Here is a 22,640-nt window from a genome sequence, read left to right as displayed (position 1 = left end):
ACTAGTTTCATTGTCTTTAGCCATCATCATTAAAAGATCGCCTTTTCTGTTGTGACTTTACAGAGTGATTTAATGGTTTGACCTTCAACCATACTTGGCCTGGCGAGTGCTATTCATAGTAGAGGATGATTTTACTTCACTGGATCCATTTATCCTTATTGGCTGTCGGCCGTTTCCTTCGTAAGAACAGTAGTTAGCTCCTGGATTCTCACGCGGGGCCTTAGCTGGGTCGTTGTTTGCTTTAATTTTTGCTTGTGCACTACAGTAATTAAATGGTGAACTATGACAGCGGGGAATGTAATAATAGGGAGATAAGAGCGTATACAAAATTTTAGTCTGAAAACCTTTAAGGGAGAAGTCCACGTTTGACACGTAAGTGTAGATGGGAAGATAATTTCAAAATGGATCTTAGATAATCGTAAGAGGTGAATTGACAATGAGTTGCACTAGCTGCCTGGTATTAGTGGACATTTAAATGAAATGGGTACCTAGATAGGTAGGTAGCCAATAAGAACAGGTATAAATATTAGATAATTAGCACACAATATCGTAGATGGACTGTGGGCAAACACACTTGTACCTGAGCACAGGGAAAACGTTTAGGTTAATTAATTCCTTGTTAAACGCTTATTCGTAATTTTGCGGAAGGAGTAGACTTTAATAAATTATACAATAGACATGAGTTGAAAAGACCGTCACTTATGCTCATAATTTTGGAAACAGAAGTTTGATATTTATGATGTTGAATTGAAATTAGGCGTTAAATTTCGTCAGAATCGAACCATAAAGATGATGATGATAATAATAATTAGAAGTATTTAAATAAACATTGAGTAGACCGAGATTTGTCGACTACTGAGGACAAATATTAGACATTAAGTGACATTAATATTTTATTTCATTTATTGATCTTCGTGTATGTCCTTCGTTCAAAATAATGGCAGGACAGACATTTTACTATTATTTCAGACGAAGGTCATATCTGAAGAACATTAAATGAAATAAAATATTAATGTCACTTAATGTATAGTGTTTGTCCTAATTATTCAACAAATCTCGATCTACTCAGAATTTATTTAAATATTTATAAAATGATCTTTGGATGTTATATAAAATGTAATTTGTAGAAATACTTCTGGAACTATGACCACAGGTGCAACTAATGAATCATCATTGATTCACAATTATACTATTCAGTGTTCTGTTTGTTTAATGGATTTAAGGGACGCACACTTATATTGGCGTTTTTTGATCACTCTTAATTGTCGTACTGCACTGTTTGTTTATCTTGAATTTATTACTGGCAGTTTCTCAGTAGGCCTACCAGTTATAACGGTTATTCAACCATGATTAAGTCTTCCTTACTCACGTTTCTTTACGTGAACGCCTCTTCTCATCTGCAAAGCTTAATTCAAGATAGTCGGTTTTGTAGCTGTGATTCTCCCTGCTTTGGTCAGCTGCATTTCTAACACGTTGGATGAAATGTTTATGCTGCCAAAACTCGGCCTTTTATATTTTATGCATTATTTTTATCCGCACTGGAAACAATGATTATGCGTTTACATGAATCCAGCTCCGATTCATGTAAACGCGGACGGCTATGTAAAGATGAAATTGGCATTAAAGTACGATAAACTTAATATTGTCTATTCTACGCCTTGCAGCCCTGTCAGTACCAGATTACTACTTATAACGGTTTAAAAAATTGAACTATAACAGAGCACGCTAAGTTGAAGTGAAAACAGAATGAAACTTTATTATGAAAAGGAGGAATTTGGGAAGAGTTATGCTTAGTAATGATGCTCTGTTGTTTAATTTTTATTTTTTGCCGTTCTACCCATTTGTCCTTCGTTTCTCTCACTGTCTGCTTATTGTCCTCTGAGACAGTATGTGGCAAAGACATTCTATAAGTAACGGAATTGTGAAATTACCATAAGGGGAAAGCGAGTGATTAAAGAATATTTCACAATAATTTTGTCGTCATTGTCCCTTGTCTCAAGTGTGTATAAGACTAACAAATGCATTCGTTTCTCTTTGGATTTGTCTGCATGTAGATTACGAGTTTCATTGTCACAATTTCTGTCAAAATTACATTTTATCGGTAACTACTAATCCTGCCATGAGTCGAAACCCGGTTATATAGCGTGTAGCCAGTCATTTTTCTGGCCGAAATATATTAGAAGGTAACTAATTTAATTGCGGTCAGCACCACATGATAAAGGTACTCACTCCAATGTCGAGAAAGCGCGGATGTGTTATAGCGACTATTTTACTCGTAGTAAGGAGGAATTTATGCCTTATTAAATAAATCTGAGTTCGGATGTAATCGTTAGCGCTTATTATTACTATTGTGGACGCCCCAGATTTGGGAGCCTCTTTTCTCAGCATGACTCTCTTCGTGGTATTCCTTAGCCCTACTGGCAGATGTCGGAATAGTAACGTATGTCGATCAGTTCCTTCCTTAGCCCTCAAATTTCGTAATTCAAAGTACAATCACCATCTTCTCATATCCGTGTTTTTTAAGTATGATGTAATATACGTATCAAGGTAACTAAAGCTGCTAATTCGGTCAATCGCTTTAGATCCTGTGACTATTTAGGATCTTTTGGGATGGGCTCCTGTAAGTGGCATTGGTTTAACATTATGCGACGTTATCTTTAAGTTAAATTAATTTATTTTTATAATGTTTGTAGCATTCTAAAGTAGGTCCTCTGAATTTTCAGTTATTTCTTAAAAAAATCATATATAATTTTTTTGTTATTTGAAAGACTGGGGTGAAGGTGGGATAACCTTGTCTTACACCTGTCTTGCTTTCTGTGGCCACTTTTCCTACTTGTTTCTTTGTATAAACCATTCGGATATTTCGATCTAAACTTCGGGGTGCATTAATTAATTGGTAAGGGATCCGTTGTTCTTTAATACATCCCATAATCTTAGGAATATGATTCGTTCAAAAGTTTTTCTATAATCGATATAGAGTAAATGAGTATCTGGATTAAATACTTGAACATGTCAGTGTTCCTGCAAGTTACATAAGCAGCAAAAACTCATATATCTCAAGGACTGGCCTTGGAGTGGCGGTATTCATTACAAATAGAGTAGTCTCAACTGAACCTTTAGAAACGCGTGCATTAGCCGAAACTAGAATGCCAGAATAATTATGCCAGTGCCTCAAATGTAATGCCGAAAAAATTGCCTATGATATATATTAACATGTATGAACATTACAAAATCTGCTATAGCACAAGACTGCAAATATTCTTTCAATTATTTTGGGTTTAGACGAAACGGTCAGTGTAACTGAGGTAGCAGCCCTCAGATGCTTAGTCGGCTTCTGACCGCACGACTGTCTGTGTAAAACAGTGTAGCATGCATGGTCTGTCAGTAGTGGGGCGAAGGAAGGCGTAACGTGTCGAATATAACCAAACATTTTAAATCTTGAGAGAGAAAAAAAAATAGTTGATATGATGAAAATATAACCAGAGATATTCGATGCACAAGGGAACGTGATACAAGAAGTTACACAATTTATAATTAAAGCTATCAGCGCTAGTTCTATGAGTAAAGGATGCTATCTTACGCTCATTAAATAATGCCCACATTTTTTCTCAGCCAATAATGAAGATAGAAAAGTGTACTTTTACATGCTTGAAATTTGATGTTTCCCGCGTTCGTGTACGGAGTTTCAAATGATTCCAACAGTAGACGGAGCTGTATGAGCCGGGATAGTTCAGTCAGTATAGTGACTAGCTACGGGCTGGACGACCGGGGTTCGATCCCCGACGGGGGCAGAGGATTTTTCCTCTAGCCTCTGCGTCCAGACCGGCTCTGGGGTCCACCCAGCCTCCTCTACAGTGGGTACCGGGGTCCTTTCCCGGGGGTAAAGCCGGCCGGGGCGTGATGCTGAGCACTCACCCCCATCTAGTGCCGAGGTCAAGGAAGAGAGGAGCTATACCTGCACTCACCCCAAACGCCTACATGGCGTATAGTGGGACAAACTTTACTTTACTTAGGCGGAGCTGTAGTGAACTGTTAAAATGGCGTCTGTGAACGACTCTCGTTACAAACAACGAGCTGTAATAGAAGAAGAGTTTTCAATTGAAGGGTGTAACTGAACACAGAAAAATCTCTCAGATTATGAGCAGGAATTTTGAGACCAACAGCTTCCAGAAGGGAAAGGCAGAATTTCAAAACAGGTAAACTTGCGTAAGGAAGAGTGCGTCAATGCAATACCTTCTCTTAAATCTTATTACTGAAATATCTGGAAACAGTTCCAGGAAATCATTTGGAAGATTCCGTTCAAAAGCCTGCCGTACCAGGAACATTGCACATAACAAGGAAAATGCAACGTTCTGAAACCTGAAGTATGAGTCGTGGGGTTTACAATTGGCCAAAGAATAGAAATACCAGGAAAATAGAAACCTGTGACGATGATGATAAGGTAATTCCGAGAGAGATGCCGCACTTTTTGCAACATTTGTTCTAACTCAATCCGAAAATGGTCAAAACGGCTGAAAATTCAGAGATATTATATTTAAGATCTCTATTATACTAATCCGTAAACAAAATATCTCAAGCAAATTAATTCTCAGAGATACAGGGCGATAAAAAAAAGTTGTCTTTGCGGCATCTCTCCCGGACATGCCGGGAGAGATGCCGCTCTTTGAAAACATCCTTGAATTCAAAGAGAAACATATGTAAATGAAAACTGATGAACTTCATTCAAACTAATGAATTAATGTGAACATTAACATGGAAAAAATATGTGAATACCAATAAAAATTGAAAAGTTAATGAATATCAAATGAATGTTAAATTATCAAGTAAATTAAAAGATAAATGTTCCAGAGGTTGCTTGGAGTCTAAGTGTAAACCAGTGAATTTAGTCTAAGCGTTAGTCAATGAAATTTGTACGGAGAGCAGAACTCATGCAGCCAGTTTCTGCAACAGTTTTCCCAGTACTCACAGCACTTGTTGGTGTTACAGTTTTCAGGGGTCTCTTGATTAGAACTTTTTTTAAAAGTTTTTCAACCTTGTAGACCTGAAGTACTCGGACTGTTCACCTTTGCCTTTTTCCTCTGCTCTTTGACTTCATTTCCTCTTTGCTTCTTTCGCCTTTCCTCTATGTTGGCTGCTTCAGTGAGGACAAAAGCCAGTCGCCTCCTTGCAGTTGAGTTTTTTCTAGGTATTTTCAATACTGGACTAATCTTCCTCAATAAGATAAGATAAGATAATGCAATAGAACAGGCATTTTTGAGAACTCTATAATGTATGTGTATGATGTTTTCAATCAGATGTGGTATTTTTTTAAGTGCGGCATCTCTCCCTTAATTTCTTGCGGCGTCTCTCCTTATCTTCAGGGAGAGACGCCGCGCCCTCCAACTTGCCTTACCCAATGACCAACATGGCGGCCACGTCGTGCGAAGTCAAGACCAGCAACGCTGGAAACCTCTAATGTATCGTGATTTCATAGTTACTTCGACTGGACACATTTTATGAACAATAGAAATAACTTTGAGCATAAAATTAACAAACTCACCGCATAAAATCAGTTATAACTCTTGCAAAACAGCGCTGATTTTCATTGCGTCCACTCACAACATTTCTCTTGGCTCACTGAACAAGGACATGTACTGACATCGGCCTAGAATTAACGGAACCCACCGAACTAAAAAATGCGGCGTCTCTCCCGCCGCGACATCTCTCCCGGATTTACCTTAATTATGACGACAACAATAACAATAACAATAATTTAATTAAATTCTTTACTGTTAGTGTGCTGCATCAACAGCCAGAAGGTCAATTACCACAACAAAAGAGCACAATAAAAATATAGAATGGTAAGAACAAAGAGATTATCTAAAATTACATGAGTGTAAGGATCATTTGTACATAAAGACAACTTGCTACTGAAATCATCAATATCGTCGAAATAATATTTCCAATAAATTAAGCAATTAGATTAAAATGATAAGAAAATATTCAAAACAAGCAAGGTCAGAACTAGATCAGAGAATTTATGTCATTAGAGTGATAACACACAGTCAGTGGTGAGTAGAGGAAGAGAGAAGGGGAAAAATACACATTTATATTGAATGTAATTAATATGTAATTTATGAATAGCAACACGGTTATTGTAGAAGGTGATTAAGAGAAAAAAATTTGTTTCAAATATATCAAAGTCCCTGCAGACAACAAAATGATGTTAATGATGATGGTAATAATAATAATATATAGGGATATTATTATTTCGGGTATGAAATTCCAAATCTTGAAGGTGAAGGAGTGTTTTATTGTTGTTGTTATCGTCATAATTATCTACAGTCACATCGTTAAACTCGCACTCGTCTTAAATGTTAAAACGAAAATCTACGATTTAAAATTTTAGCAGAATCCCTTGTAGAGTGTTCGGTTCACGCTCGGAGTATGGAAAAAGCCATCTTCCAGTGCTGAGCTTGGCTAATTCAAGAGTTCCTAAGTAACTAACACTGTGATAGATATCAGACTCCGAAGTTTAAACGTCTCCTCCTGAGCCAGTTCTATCCGTTTCTTATCCTCACAACTTATTACCCTAACATACGTCTGAATGTTATCCTACCTTTTCCTTCTCGGCTTTCCAATTGAACGTTTTATATTATCTTAGATCTATTTATTGTATCTCCCATCCCATCGTAACCGCATTGACTTCGCTGCCCCAACAATAAGGGACGAGAAGGTTTGAGTCACGATCGCCTGTATATATATCACAAAGAAGTCATTCGTTACGTAACACCCAACCTATTCACGCAGTTCTTCACAAGGCCAGATATTTTCCTGTGCAGTCTATTTCTAATGGCCTGTAATTTATCTTTCCCCATCAAAACAGAATCTAAATTTCACAGTCATGCAAAACTTCTGACAAAATTAGTTTTGTATATCACGATCTTCATTGTTTTTGAAAGTAGACGAATTTTCTATCTGAATACTCATCAGAATTTATTCTTTTTATACTTTCATAATGAATCTCACTCATATTTGTCGATGTTGTTCTCAGGTGCTCAGGTCTTGAAACGTTCTCCGTCTTGGTATGTCACTGAGAATGGTTTAAATGCCTAAAATGTGAACTTTTAGATTTTTCACGGGAAATTAAAGCGTTTTATTGCCAGTACCGTATAACACGGCGTAAATGCCAGGCATTACTTTTGTAACTCATATGTTACACGATGATTGCCCTAATGATGGAGGCAGCAAGGACCTCTGAAACGTCGGTAAACTTCTACCAGACTACACGGCGCTACAACCCAGAAGAAGCCATCTTGAAACTCACCGCTGTGAAAACCTCAAATCCTACAGGAATTAGAAACATAGGCATTCACATGTAGTGGGCGCATCGTTCGTACTCATGCTAACACGTTGATTGGGTATTACGTATGCAATTAATACATGTATTACAATTCAGAGTTCCCGAACTGAATCACACTTTCTTAAAATTGATAAACATCTGATGTACTGATCTATTATTTCAACATTTATTTTAATGTTTTTGGAATTCAAACATTTTAATAAATATTTTACTTATTACATCTTAATACGCGTTGATGATATAATGTTCGAATGATGCTAACGATTCTAGAAGGTTATTGTATACAATTTTGTATGAAGTTGAGAAAATGGAGATTCTAATTAAATTACTGCAGCTAATTCCCATTTCAGTACAGTCAAAACATTTTCGATCTCGACCTAGACCCAGTTAATTTTTCGCTGACTACCGTTCTGGACGTCCAAGGTAAAGGCTTAGAGAGTGGCTGTGTCTAGGTTGAATCTATAAACTACTTGACGTACAGCTTAAGCAGAAGTTGTAGATTTGTTAAGCAGAGTACTTTAAGAATTGCTGTGGTTGGGTCGAATCCGTGACTTTTTTCGCTTTTACTGTCTTACATCTATACCAAAGTACGAACATACCTCAAAAAATTTATACCTTCCATTGAAAGTTTACGATCTTAGAGTGTAGTGTCCTACCATCTGGTTTGGGTAGCTCAGATGGAATTGAATATATACTTCGAGGTCTGTAACGTTTCAGTTTGTGACTGTCGTTTTAGCAGTAGGTGTACATAAGCTTGTCAGTTGCGTGAATATTTAGTAGTGACCTTCAGGTAATTTTTTTAGCACTTTTATAATGGCTTGAGAGTTTGCAAGCACGTAACTATTCCCGTCGAAACGAAGTGTTCACCAATTGGTATAACTTCTTAATTGAATTGGTATGTCATACAAATGTCCGGTGTTCTTTTGTTTAATTGTCTTGCTCACTGACTTAGTAGTTTAGGGATTCTCTCTTCTTCATTAAACCTTTTCTTCTTGTTGAATTCTAGCCTGCTAAATTATATAATCAATGTTATTAAAAATGCAGCTTAATGCACTGAAATGCTGTCCGAGGACAGCAGGTTACACATCGGAAGAGAATAATTAACGACTACGCATAGAACTGAATGTTACTATACGGTGCAAGACCTTCAAAACTAGTCTGACATGCCACTGTGCTGTAGAGATTTCTCGCACTTTTACTCTTTCTCTCTAGGAAATTAAATTCTTATATCCTACACCAAATAAAATTTCAGATTTATGGTTCTGTTGATTATTCGCGATAAACATAAAATCATTTTATAGAGCTCTTCACATCAATTACACCGAGTCTAAATTTATGATTGTATGTATTCTGGTCTACTTATTCTGAAAAATTTAATGAACTAACTGGTTTTGGTTAATGAAAATGCTTGTTCCCAAGGTTATGTTGAGGAAGGTTGTGCAGGTCGGCGTTTTTCATGTTGATAAGGACATGTGACATCACGTGTAATGTAAGCAAGCCTGTATTTAGTGCAGGCAAGCCAAGAAAACAGGTAGCCAGTGCTGCGGGCTAGGCTTGTAAGTTACAGCAGTGGCATTGTGATACTAGCAACTTTAAATGTCCAAATCATCGACCGCCATAGATTTTAGGGAACATGAGATCGGGGTCTGTACCACCCAGACATAATTCGTATGTTTTGATTTAGGAATAAAAAAGTCTTGCACATAATCGAACCTTAGCTGCGATGACAAGACTTCACAAGCGCCAGGCCATTTATGTCTGTTCTTATCTCACATACCATGAGTTGTGTTGTTTGTCTAATGTAACTGCGCGTTTTTAACCAGAAAGCGTCGAATGTTCCGATGATTATAATCGACGATTTGGGAAGGAAATGGTTGTAAACAGTTTTGCTCTGTTTTAGGGGCATTCTGATAATTTCAGCATCATGGTTACCAAGGCAACTGTAGTACAGGTAAGCATGATAACCAGAGCAACCTGTCACTTTCTCGCGTTTCTGTAGTTCTTAGTAGCGAATCTGCCAAAAAAAATCATGGAAATCCTCAGGATTGTTGGCTTTAGGGCCGAAAATCGTTATGTTGTGCCGCTAAGGCTGAGTAAACAGTCACAGTTGTGTGCCTGATCGGCGTTACATCAGGCTCATGATCTAAGTGGCCTGAATTTTCAGTCTGGAGACGCGGGCGGATGCTGAATTGCTACAACCTACAAATATCCTTGCAGAATTTTACGCAATGTACTACGTGTGTGCGGAAACGGTCGAAATAGGTCCCGTTATTCAGTATATTGTTTCTTTAACTGTTTTAGTTTAATACTAATGTACGTTCGTGTTAACCTTCTGTCTGTAACGGAACAAACAATGGAACTTTGTTAACTTTCATTTTTTACACTTATTATCGACGGGATATTTAAATGTCTTGAAGGAAATTTTTCAGGGAAGAAGGTAAGTAGTTTAATATTTGTATCGTACATGAAGATCAACATCATATGATAATTGTAACAAATCATCAACGGTCATTTATGTTTATAAACGATGAGTCGATATGCGGAATATACTGTAAATAGGAGTTCTGAACTGAAGGATTCAATTTATTGAAGGAAGATCGCACAAGATTTAATTAGTGGCACGATATCTGAAAATTTCCATGATTTCAGGTTTTCTAGGTGGTGAGGTCAATTATGCTTGATTACAATTTAAAAGGCATTCCATTTCCCCACTTACGGATTAAACATCTTCCTTTGAATTGAATTTTGTAATATACATATTGTGTCTGTAGGAAGCTCGATAATTAAAATTTGCAAGCAGCGATAAAATAAGTATTAAAATGTTTGTTCTTTTTGTTTTTGTATTCACCATGTAAAAGATTAATTTATTGTAAATACATTTTAAGGTTTTCTGCCAGATTTTACAACTTGAACAATTTTAGCATGTTTTAGGTGAATAAAATTTTAAACATCTGGGGTTTTCACGACGCCAAAAATGTAGAGTGTGGTGTTCTGGGTTGTGACACCTGTACTTCTGGAGGTGGGTGCAAGACTACACTGTGTCATAACTAGGTAGACCACAAGAAAAGAATTAACAGTTTGTTTTATTCAAAAATTTCTCCGGTTTTCATTTTAGGGTATGGACCTAATATTCTTCGGCACTTGTTTTTTTGCCATCATATCTTACTAATGAAAGTGTACAGCTTATTTACGTTGAGTGGAACACGATGGCAAAAATAAATATTTTTGTCATTTACTATATTTCTCGCCGACTTCGGTTTAGAATATGAGGAAGACAGAATTCTCCGAAGACCCACTTTTCCGTAAAATGGACACTCTCTAGAAAATTAGACATGTGGACTTGATGCGAGTGAAATTAAAATAAATGGTTTGTACATTTGTGTAACTATGAAATAAATTTAAAAACCTTGGGTATCAGAAAATATGTAGGTACATATTTCGCTTATACTATAAACTATAGAGATTTTAGGCTTACTTAGCAATATCGAAATATTAGACACTTATTACGTACGTCACTTTATTCAACAACCTTCATTCATGACAGCTGTACTCCAGCTAACATTCTTCATAAACTCGTAGCTCAATTGAAGGCAGTTGATATAAACCACACTCACAGATATCTGAGACATATTATTAGGATGACGATGGTTACAATAGATACCTTTGGATGACGTAATGAAAACTAGGGCCTGTGTTATAAATATAAGGAAAAATGCAGATTTAGCGTTTGAGGTAGGTACAGTACTTAAACTGGTAGGCAGGAAAACTGTGACAGTATTTCCCTTTGTAATAGTCATACCAAAGCTCGTCAGTGTGCGTCATACCAAGGACCATCTTCGGAAAGATGTACTGTTTGAAGCATTTAATCCAATTTTCTGTCAATCTGTAAATCATGTGGGGTCACTTTGGTTACAAATGCACATTAAAACCCAGTGTAATATATAGACTATTCAATTCAATTCAATTCAGTTCAATTCATCTATTTATGATTAGTGTGCTGCCAATTACAGATCCATCGCAAGAGAAGAACATAAGAACACGATAAAAATACAGAATGGTGACAACAAAGAGATTATTTAAATTTACATGAGTATAGGGAACATTTTTACATGCCAGATACGACCGATAGTGGTTATGACGCCATTTTGGAAGCGCAACACGTCAGAAACTATGTAGAGTTTGCATGCATCGACAATAGTCTTCAATATTACAATGAAAATTAAGATTATGAGGACTCAATTGTTGAACAAATTGCAGCAAAACACCAAAAGCCTCCAGAAGACCAGGAAAGTGATGAGGACGACACACCTGAGCTTAAGCGAGCGACTAACCAGGATGCAAGGAAATTTGTTGTTGGATTACGACGCTACTGCATGCAGGAAGGCAGAAGGCAGTCCTATATATGCACTAGGTACCTGCGCGTGTTTTGTTCAGTTGCAGTCAATCAAGAGAACACGGCATGGCACACTCGATAAATTCCCCCAACATCATTAACTGTTAAGTACTACATGCATGCGTGTTTGATACATACATTAAATTTAAATTGTTTTTAGCGCAAATATTTTTCTTTTATCTGCACCATTTGTTCCAGAATTCATTTACAGTATATTTGTTGCTCAATAAATCATCTCAATAAACTGGACTTTGTCTTTTGTTTTAAACCTTTTTAACTCTTTACACGGAACTTCGCATAATTGGGGCAGCCGCTTAATTGGGCCAAAGTGTTCTAGTCCCGATGTGTCCCAATTAACCGGAATCCACTGTATAAACATTTATATTGAGTGTAATTAATAGGTAATTTATGAATAGCAACACGGTTATTGTAGAATGTGATTAAGAGAAAAGATTTTTGTTCCATATATATATATATATCGAAGTCCCTGCAGACTACATTAGCAGGTGATGCACATTTAGCAGAAGTTTTTAATTGAAGCGCTGTAGCTGAACATAGGAAAATCTCTCAGATTCCGAGCAGAAATTTGGAGACCAACATCTACCGGAAGGGAAAAGTAGAATTTAAAACCACTTGTACAAGGAACAGTGCATCAATGCAATGCCTCTTCTTACGTAAGTTTTGATTATGATGATGCTAATGATAATAATAATAATAACAATAATAACAACAACAACTGCAGTGAGTGAAGTCTGGAGAAACATAGATCACACTCAGCCAATTAAGAAATTTCCCACATTTTACGGAATCCGAAAGTTCAGTATCGTGTTTATAAGATTTCGCCTCCGTTCGCTATCCGGAGACAGATGAGTCCAATCAACCCCCTTGCCCGATTTACCTAAAATCTGTATTAATATTATCCTTCCATCTGCGCCTAGATCTTAGGAGTGGTCTCTTCTTCCCTTCAGGATTTCCAGCCAGAATTTCGTACATATTACTCGTCTTCCCTTACGCGTGCTACATTCCCTGCCTGTCTTATCCTCCTTGGTTAATGTTTGGTGAAGAGTACAAACTATGAAACTCCTTCATTGTGCCCTTTTGTGCAGCCTGTCATTACTTCTAAATCCAAATATTCTCTTAAACATCCTGTTCTCAAAACCGTCAAACTGTATTCACCCCTTAACATGAGAGACCAAGGTTCAGACCCATGCAGTGCAGCAGATAAAATTGTGGGCTTGCATATTTTAGTTTTCGCGATTTTAGATAGTAGACGAGAGGACGGAATATTCTGAACTACGTGCAAGCAAGCGCCCCGATGTCTTTGTCGTGGTGACAAAGGGATCACGTGACATGTAGTACTAATAATAATAATAATGTATTTCGGAAATAGCTGCTGCAGTCTGTACCTTAAGGGCAAGGTTTATAAATATTCTATAAAGTGGTGAATAGATGGAATAATTAAATTTTAAAGGGTTTTGACGACGGTAGTTTACACTTAAAATTATTCGTTGTCAGGACTTTTCCATCGTCTGTTTTTAAAATCACGACGTTTCGGAGGCTGGTTCTGTCTCCGTCTTCAGGTGAGAGGTACCTACTCTGTTGGGTCCCTTAGAAAGAGCTAGTCTCTGTCACTGGAAAAAAGTCCTGACAACGAATAATTTTAAGATGGAATAATAATAACAACAGACAGAAACAAAAACAACAAAAACAATAATAATAATAAGACTAGACGCTATTATTGCTTCTGATTGTGCAGTACAATTTATAATGAAAAGTTAACAAAGGAGTGGTCTACGTGACAAAATCCCTCGCGTGTCGACAGCTGAAGTTGCGTTTTCCACGAATCAATTGTTTCGCCAATGACAGACGTTGGAATTTTTTTTTGTCTTGCTGGTTGGATGTCTGATCTCAGAGGGTGAAAGAGAATTCCAAGTTTAAGGTTGGGTTCTAGGGCGGCAAGGTTTGAACAAGGCCTTTCACATTTACGTAAATGACGACGTCACACTTAGCAGCTTGATGTAGCGATTACACTCGTAACATGTATTCAGCAAGTACTGGATTCGAATCTTTGTCTGCTTATCGACTGTCGTCACTGACGTGCCAAGGTCGCTCTTCCAAAAAGGTTATGTCTTCCTTCAGTTACTGGCAGTCGTGGTTGACTGCAGAGTGATTTTTGCAACGTCCTGTAGTTTATCAGAAGGATCGTTGGTGCGTCCACATGCGTCCCCCCCCCCTTCCCCACTCTGAATATTTCCAATAGCATCCATCTGTCCCTGATGGATGCAGAAAGGATTGATCCAACTGTACTTTACACTGTCGTTGAAATTGCCCACTTCTTGGCTCCTTATAAATAGGGCAAGTCCAGTCCCGTCTCCTCATTTCGACTCCATCGCAAGGCTGGTGCAGTCATTGGGGTGACAGCGTAGGTTGTGCGTATAATTTGTTTTTAATTTGTGTGTTAAATTAATTGACTTAAGTTCCTCTTTTATTCTATATTATGCCGGTTTAATTGTTTCTGTGTTGCAATCCAAGAATGAGATAATTGTGATTGATGACTGGGTAAGGACGTTGTGTTACTGTGTGGAGAGGACTGTTATTTATTTTCTGGTTGGTAAAGTACATCGGTTAGATTAACCTGTGTGCGACAGGCTGAATTTAATTAATTAATTTCGGTCACTTATATAGTTAAATTTATACATTAAAGTACTCTTGGATATAAAGAGTAGTTTACACCTCTAAGAAAGAGATAAGTGGATAAGTATTGCGTCGTTAGAATGATGATAAGATCCGATAACAAAAATAGTCTTTAAAGAACACTACTTAAGTAAGAAGATTCAGCCTAACTCAGAGAGATAAAGGACGTAAGTTTTTTTATTTCGTGTCCAGTACACACTATTCAGCATGGTGTGCATTGGTGGTTAGCAGGATTCACGATCCATCAGTACATGGGTTCAATCGGGACCGCGACATTTAACGCTCCTGCTGTGACCCCCTAGGACGTAAGTTGACAACATTAAACATTTAATATATCGTGAAAATGTTTTAATTGGTCTGTTACAACATTTGCGTGAGTAATAAACTCCAAGGCCATCGACGCCTTTTTAATTGCAAAAAAAGAAGAAGAAGAAATGAAGTGTATTGCAAACTGTCTGTTCTTCAGAGTACTATTGTGACGGTGTGTTTGTATCTAAGCGTCAAATCACTCGATTTATATCTAATATCAGTATGCATTCTGAAAGCAGTTACTAATTAGATTTAGCCTATGATTCGCTTAGGTACGTTCTGATTCAGTGCCATGATGATTTCACAAGGAATCATTTTTGGAGTTAAAACAAATAAAAAATTTTGAGAATAATTTTGTCTGTGTATTATTTTAATGATACAAGTAATCCTTAGTGGTTATGTAGAACTGATTTACATATATAATTTTAAAAATGATTTGTTGGTTAGTGCTGTTTATGGATGAAATCGCTATTTAATCTGATAATCGCATGAAACCATTAAATAGTCTGATTGTCAACGGAAGAGATACACGTAGTTACCACTCAGCTTTAAAGAGTTAAGCACCGAATTTGAATTATCAGACCACATAAGTGTTCAGGAGAAGTCTAAATTTTATTTATTTACTGACTTGTCATTTCTGTAACTCTGCTCAAGATAAACAGATTATTTAACCAGTCTTTCTCACCTGCACGGGTAATATACTGTGTTTTACAGTTGTGAATGTTGAACTTGGAAGTAGGCCTATTTGAATGGAATCCTACGTTATCTAGGCTTAATAAAATACCGAGTCAGCGAGCCTGTGGGCAGAGATTCAAATGTGGACCCTGCCCAGAACGAATGAAGGGATAGAGTAATCGATGTTTTCAGTCAATGTGAGGTAATCGATATTATTAAATGCTATTAATATATTTTTAAATAGCTAAATGATATTGAATATTTAGAAAATTTAGCGTATTCAAATGAAAATATGTGGGACACTTGCATAAAAACTCGGAACCTCCAACCTCGGAGATAGAACCTTGGAGTTTCCGATTAAGTAACTGGAGTAATAATCACTTCACCACAGGAAATAAGTTACCTGCTTGCGGTATGTTAGTTCCCGCTATGTGAGCGGTCCAGAGAAAGTGGTTTGAGGATAGAAAAACCCTGATCGAACCCTAAGCAGTAAAACTTCCTACTGAAACCAGCATATAAACGTGAGGCGGAAGGAACATGCTGTAGTCAAGTCACCTACTATGTTTCTGATCAAACTCATTGTTATAATGATAAAATATATTGCGTTTCATTCTGTACGTTTAATGTACTTAAACTGTATCTTCAGTATCAGACTTTTTTCACCATACGCCGAAATGTATCATTGTAGATAAGTAAGGTAATTTAAGTTTGATTTATGCATATCTGTAAAGCAAACCGCCTTTCTCTAACGCCAGCAGTTCTTTTCAAGCTCCCTATTGATGTCCACACTGAAGTACTTCACCCTGTCAAGGCTGAATGGTAATCAAATGTACCGTCTGCTTTAACGTTCAGTAGCTGCATTTTGTGCAGAGTGTATTTATGGGTTTCGTGTTTTTCTCAGAGTAAACAGCGATCATTTCCTTAAACAGCATTGACCAGTTAGTCTTTGTGATTGTGAAGTGATTTATTTTCTTTCTGGTATGGACTAAATTCTTTAATGTCTTCAAATTGTTAATGTATATCCAATCTAATTCATAAATTTGTTCCTGAATAGATTTAGAATGCAATTTATTGTAACATATCCGAGTATAATGAACACTAACATATTTTCGACAGTATCCTCGCTTAAACATTTACGAAATTATTTAGGGTATAGCATCGTCTGTTATTTTTAATTATTATAAAAAAATTCTGATACCTTTGCAACTTTTTGCAATCCACAAAATTTTTGTTGGGAAGGGCACTCGATTACAGGCCTAACTCCAAAGCCAAGGGATATCCTGTAACGAAACGTTACATTATACAGGTCACCTGATGCTGTTAGGGTAGAAAATCTAGGCTACGATTTGCTGGGCATGTCGCTCAGATGGAAGAGATAAGGATATAAAATGGTGGTGGGCACGTCTTCAACAAACTCCCACTTTGAGGACTAAAGAAAAGACAGGAGGATAAGATTAAAATGCATCTAAGGGATAAAGGTTACGAGGCTGTAAGATGGAACGAACTTGTTCGGTATCGCATCCAGTGTTTCTGCTACAGCGTAGTTATAGAGACATTAACGAGTTACTTAATTAACAAAAATGTGTCAGTGCTTATAATTACTTACGAAATTATTCGTTATCTGAGGTTTATTCAATATAAATCAATGCCTCTAGACTGCTTGTAACCATTATATTGTTAGACCGGAATGCAACCATCGCGTGAAACATACTGCAGACATTGTTAGAGTAGGCCCTGCACCAAATCTTTCGAATGATATTATTTTTCTTTTATGGTATTAGGAACTGGTTGTTTCGTGATATGATTTCAAATTGTGTGGTTTTCATATATATCGGATAGTAACTAAGACTTAATTATTTTGGAAAGCAAAAACTGATTAAACCGTTCAAGACAGTGGTCACTCCATTAGCTGTATGGTCGAAGACTGTAAATTAGAATTAATTTGTTCCGGAGTTAATGTCTTTAGAGAATGTAAATATTATTATTATTATTCTCGTCCTTTCTTTTAAGGGAAAGTCGGAGTTTGGAGAATAATAAGAAATTTTATTTTCTGTAAATACAGTGTGAAGGTTGTGACTTTATTGAACTGGTTCAGGTAAATTCTCCTGGCGGGCTTTTGTGTTCTCGTTAATGAAAATCATTTAAAGCGAAATTCCTTCACCGTCTAAGTGAAAGTTTTCAAAGAAGACCCTGCGTCATGTCGTCGTACTTACGCAATCCTGTCAAGGAAACTGAACTATTGTGAGTAAAGACCCTACATTGTCGAAGTTGTGCAACATTTTTGGAAGTTCTGTTTACGTAACTAGTATTTAAAGTAGCTGTAGGTATGTGTGTTCACACAATACTTCCTTGTGTATTGTTGTCAGTGCACACAGCTTACGTGTGTTTACTTTTTAGGTGAAATAACTGAAGAGTGGGGTGTAGTCCTTAGCAATTTTGTTTTGTTTATGGTAAGCCATCAGTTCGATTCCGACAGGGAGATCGGCTCTTATGAGGATTTGTCGCGGTTTTATTCAGTTATTGTAAAAAATGATGCATTGCCTCGACTTATTGCTTTTCTAAACCGTCCTAGAGCTTTTCTACAAAGTCGTGTTACTTAGTTAACACATGTTCGAAATAAGTAAATAATAGTCCTATATAGACTAATTTAATATTTTCGGAAAGGTGTTATCACAAAATTTCTTAAATTGAGGTTGAGTGTTATAATGAAAACAAAATTTAGCAAGATGACAGTCTTCTGGGATGATGCGCCATGAAGCCTGGCAAAAGTTTACCGACGTTTTACAGGTGCTTGCAAGGAAGGGCCGCCCAGGGACCAACAGGGAAATCATATAACACGAGGAGTTGAGGATAAAATGAAGAAGCGGAAATAGGGGAAGTTACACTTGGCTTTAGGGTTAGGAACCTTCTGTATAATATATTTGTCTTTTGCGAAGTTCATGTCCAGCTCATCTTATTCTGTTAATTACCCTAATAATATGAGGTGTTTAGAACAAATTGTAAAACTCGTATTTTATTTAGAAAATAACGCTATTTTAATAAGATGATTAACATAAAACGTTCCACCCGGTAAGCGCTAAAATTTTTGTCACGAACGTTTTTCAGTCTAGTAAATGCCCTATGATATATTTGTGTGTGTGTGTGTGTGTAAATTTAGGCCTCTTAGTAAAATGGTAGAACAAATTGTTCAGATTGGGCACGAATTCCGTTTTGTAGATGCAGTTCATTAAGAATTTGTAGTACCAAAAGCCGTCAAAATTCGTTCATCAGTGCAGCGTTATAAGTTTGTACAGTTAGATAATTCATGATGACGTGTTTCGACTCTGTAGCAGATAGAAGTAATTTAGAAGTAGTGAAGGATAGGCTGTGTTGAAAATTGGATTCGTCATAACTTGGGCACACAAGAAAGATTTTCTCTCCCTTGATGGTACTCGTTTTAAATATTATTTAGAACAAATGTCATAAAATAAATTTCGTCTGAGAAATTGCTACCCATTGCATCGTAACGAAATGTGGTATTCAGTATTTACACTAAACGTTCTTAATTTTTATCCTTGTCGGTTCAGTATGACCCCTACTTTACAAGAAGCCCACTTTGAACCATTTGTCGGTTTGTGCCAATAACTGTTCACCGGACAAATGCATATTTATAAGAAAATTACGGTCCACGATAATTTTCTATGACTTATAGTGGTCTATTATTCCTAACCCAAAGCACAGTGTTTGCAGTAGTACCACCTGATTTATCATCCAGTAACGCTTTATTTTTATAATAACGATTATTTATCTGATAGCTTTAATCAACTTTATCTTTGTACTGGAGAACGCTGAGTTCTCTTTGTAGTAGGAACTGAATTCTGTAAATGCGATTTACATGAGCTTTGTGCTTCGAAGGGTTGAACGAAATCTGCGAGCTATAAATGTATTCAGTGTCGTATCTGTAGTGTGGTAAGTTTTTCAACAAAAGATATATGTGCAGTAAATTATCGTAAAGGCTTAGGAAGTTAAGCAAAATCATAAGTTAATTGTTTGGAAAGTGTGTGCGTGTGTGTGTGTTTTTCTGAATGGAATATCCGTTTATTCCACTTTTTATGGGGGACGCTCCTTATTGTGAGATTAGGATCTGTTATGTGTTTAAGATTTTTTGCTCTGACTTACTGACGTCACGATGCAATAGCATGTGACGTAACATAAGGAGAATAAACACTATCTGTCGTACACAAACTGCGTTTGTCTAGACAACACTGGGATCTGCATGTGGTACATGTTATGAAACAATTTTCACAAAACACGAACGATATAAATTTAACTAAATTGCAGTTGAAAATTATTCTGAATCTTTCCAGTGATCCCTCTTGCAAGTAATAAACTCCAAATATTAATGCAAAAACAAATCCTATATGCGGGCCTACGTTGAAAAATAAATTTAGTTACAAATCAAACCCACTTCGTGTTTCGATAGAAAACTATTTATATTTTTCTAAGTTCGATGAAATAATTCTCGTGTAGACAATTAAAATTGCATTTGGAGACAATTTAAATGTTACCCGTTGTAACACAGAACATCATTCCCTGAAAATTAGGTCATTGACCTTGGAAAGGTTCCAAGGACGAATCTGAAGCCCGGTTGGGGATAATAACGGTTTCAGTTGAATTCAGAACTGGGGATAATGAGATGACCCGTTCTTCAAGTGCCTGAGCACTGCGGGCTCCAACTTTTTCGTTGGCTAGATCTATAGACATTCGGTAGGACTCCTTGGACGAGGGATCGGCCAGTCGCAAGGCCCCTGCCTGTACACAGGACAGCAGGTACGATTAGATCGACGGAAACTTCGACCTTAAAGTGTCAACGTAATGCTAGGTCAACTACTGTGGCGCTCATACCACCACACAACCTAGAATACTTATTTTATTTGCTTCATTATCACTTTTACAATTAAGTTCTGGTTCAGTAATGTTGTCCAAAGGTTATATCATAAATTATAAAATACCACACAAGTCAACACGGCAAATGACAGAATTGCGTGTTTCATATAGTTTTTGAGACGAAGAGGGGATGAAAGACGGAGGAAAAAATCGCGGTATAACGGTTGAGCTGAACATTTACACTCTTACAAATTCTGAATAAAACAAACCAAGTTGGTTGTACAAATACATATGCACAAGCTAAACCGTCTTTAGCTTTCTTAGACAGCAGCGTATAATCGAATTTTCCGCGTTCGGCAAATAATCTAATTTATTTGTAATCGAATCCACGTCAGACGAACTCTTGTTAGAGGAGGGTTTACTGTATATGGGTACTGCACTCTGAAGCTGAATTATTCTAAGATATCAAAGATGAAATTCTTGCTGAAGTATTTTCTCGTGATGACAATTAATGAAATGTGTGGATAGAGAGTATGAAGGTGTGGTAATTTTAGGTCCGCGAAATTTCCCTGTGGGGTACATAACAGAACTTGCTTCTCTGTCAGTGCCATTCCATCGCTGCTCTATATTCACTAATCATCCGGAGGACGAGCAGTGGGTGCGTTAGCCGCCGCTTATCCATTGTCTCACTCCACTACAACATCAGTTACACGCCTATAAACAATGACTTGCTTCAGTGTTTCCGTTATTCTTCTAGACTTTCAACTGCCCAGTGAGTAATACGAAATATCACGACCAAAATAAAGTCTTGTATGTGACTTATCTCTGGAAAGCTTGTAGTTTTTAATGATTTTTTTGGAAACTATATGATTGATGTTGTTGACGTTAATGACGACATGAAAGAAACTCTCGCCTCGAGGTCAACTATCCTGACTGAAGTTTTCTTTAGTTCGTCCAGGCAAGCGGAAAGATAGTAACATAAACAGGTCAGTACCTTCGCCTTCCTCACTCACCGTTCACAGAATTCTCCCATTTGACTAAGAAGTCTTGTTAAAGCGATTTGTGATATTTGCAGGCTGGCATTTTTCAGAAATATAGAAAGTGTGTATAAAATATTTTTGTGAATTGGTTTGTTACCTTTTATAACTGTGAATTTACACAAAAAAGACTTGAAAAGCAGACGTTCGTGTTTGGATGCCAACCCACTCCGTTTTGTTAAAACTGATCGTCGCAGAAGAAAAAGTATTTGGCTAGAAACTGTAACGTTTTAATGCTTGCGTCCTTTCATCCTTCCGAACCCTAATATCCGCCACACTGACGGTGTCCCTGGTTTGCTTACAAGTACACAGTTACATATTCTATTTGTCACGGAATTCGTGAGAACAGTACCACCTGACTCGTATCCCGTAAGCAGAGTAAATACAAATGGCATTGAAACAAACTTAGTTAATAAAGTAGCATCTTGGCGCTGATGCAAGATCTCCAGCCATGAAAATTAAAACGACTGCATTTGCTTCGGCCAGTAGTAAGACTTGCGAGTCAGTGACGGCCTACTCGACGCCTTTGCACCGCGTACTGTAGGTATGTGTGGAGGGAAAGATGTCAGTGTTGGTCGTCAGGGCTCAAGATGGAGACTATCTCCAGAGTGTTGGTATCTGCGTACACGACCATTCATCTCCACAACCCAGAACACCAGTATCGACAGATCTAATCTTAATTGTATACGTATGTATTGACAGGTAGCTAATTTTAAGGTTTGTACGTAACTGATAAGCAGAACGTCGGGTGTTCATGGATGATTGATTCTAGCTTATTGGTTAATTTAACGAAGTTTTTTGAACTTAAAAGGTTAAATAGGTTTTCACAGCGGTGAGTATGAAGATTTCTGTCTTCTGGGTTGTTGCGCTGTGTAGTCTGGTCGATGTTTACCAACGTTTCAGAGGTCATACTGCCTCCATCATCAGGGCGATGAGTATGAAGATTTCTGTTTTCTGGGTTGTTGCGCTGTGTAGTCTGGTCGATGTTTACCAACGTTTCAGAGGTCATACTGCCTCCGTCATCAGGGCGATATATCAACAACCCAGAAGACAGAAATCTTCATACTCACCGCTGTGAAAACCTCAAATCATATACAGTTGTGGTACATGTAGCACGCATTGAAATTATGAATGCATACAAAGTTGTAGTTAGAAAGAACGTAAGTGTGCGAACTAAATTAGACTAGGCAAAGATGGGCTCACAGTTGAACCCCTGTGGACACGTCAATGGACCGTCTGGTTCTTTGGGGATTTTCTTATGCAACTGAGAAAGCCTCAGCTTCTCAAAAACGCTACTCCGAGGAATGAATTATTTGGATAAGCC

The 22,640-nt window shown here is 37.3% G+C and overlaps 1 protein-coding gene across 17 annotated transcripts in view; it reads left to right on the top strand.

Moving 5' to 3' along the window:
- Positions 1-22,640, top strand: part of LOC110837383 (sodium-coupled monocarboxylate transporter 1) — a 134,916-nt gene that overhangs the window by 89,854 nt on the left and 22,422 nt on the right. For 2 of the 17 annotated variants that reach the window (XM_087351156.1, XM_087351152.1), the window contains exon 1: positions 14,338-14,734. The exons of 2 other annotated variants lie outside the window; for them this stretch is intronic. The gene's annotated coding sequence lies outside the window, so the exon portion shown is untranslated. 13 more of the 17 variants (XM_022079460.2, XM_087351154.1, XM_022079458.2 and 10 more) reach the window with 11 other exon arrangements.

This window comes from Zootermopsis nevadensis, unplaced genomic scaffold (assembly GCF_977971745.1).
Source record: "Zootermopsis nevadensis isolate Lab colony 2312 unplaced genomic scaffold, Znev_1.0 Znev_ptg000018l, whole genome shotgun sequence".
Classification (NCBI taxonomy): Eukaryota; Metazoa; Arthropoda; class Insecta; order Blattodea; family Termopsidae; genus Zootermopsis; species Zootermopsis nevadensis.
The sequence above is the reverse complement of the archived record's forward strand: the minus strand, read 5'-3'. Positions and strand labels throughout refer to the sequence as shown.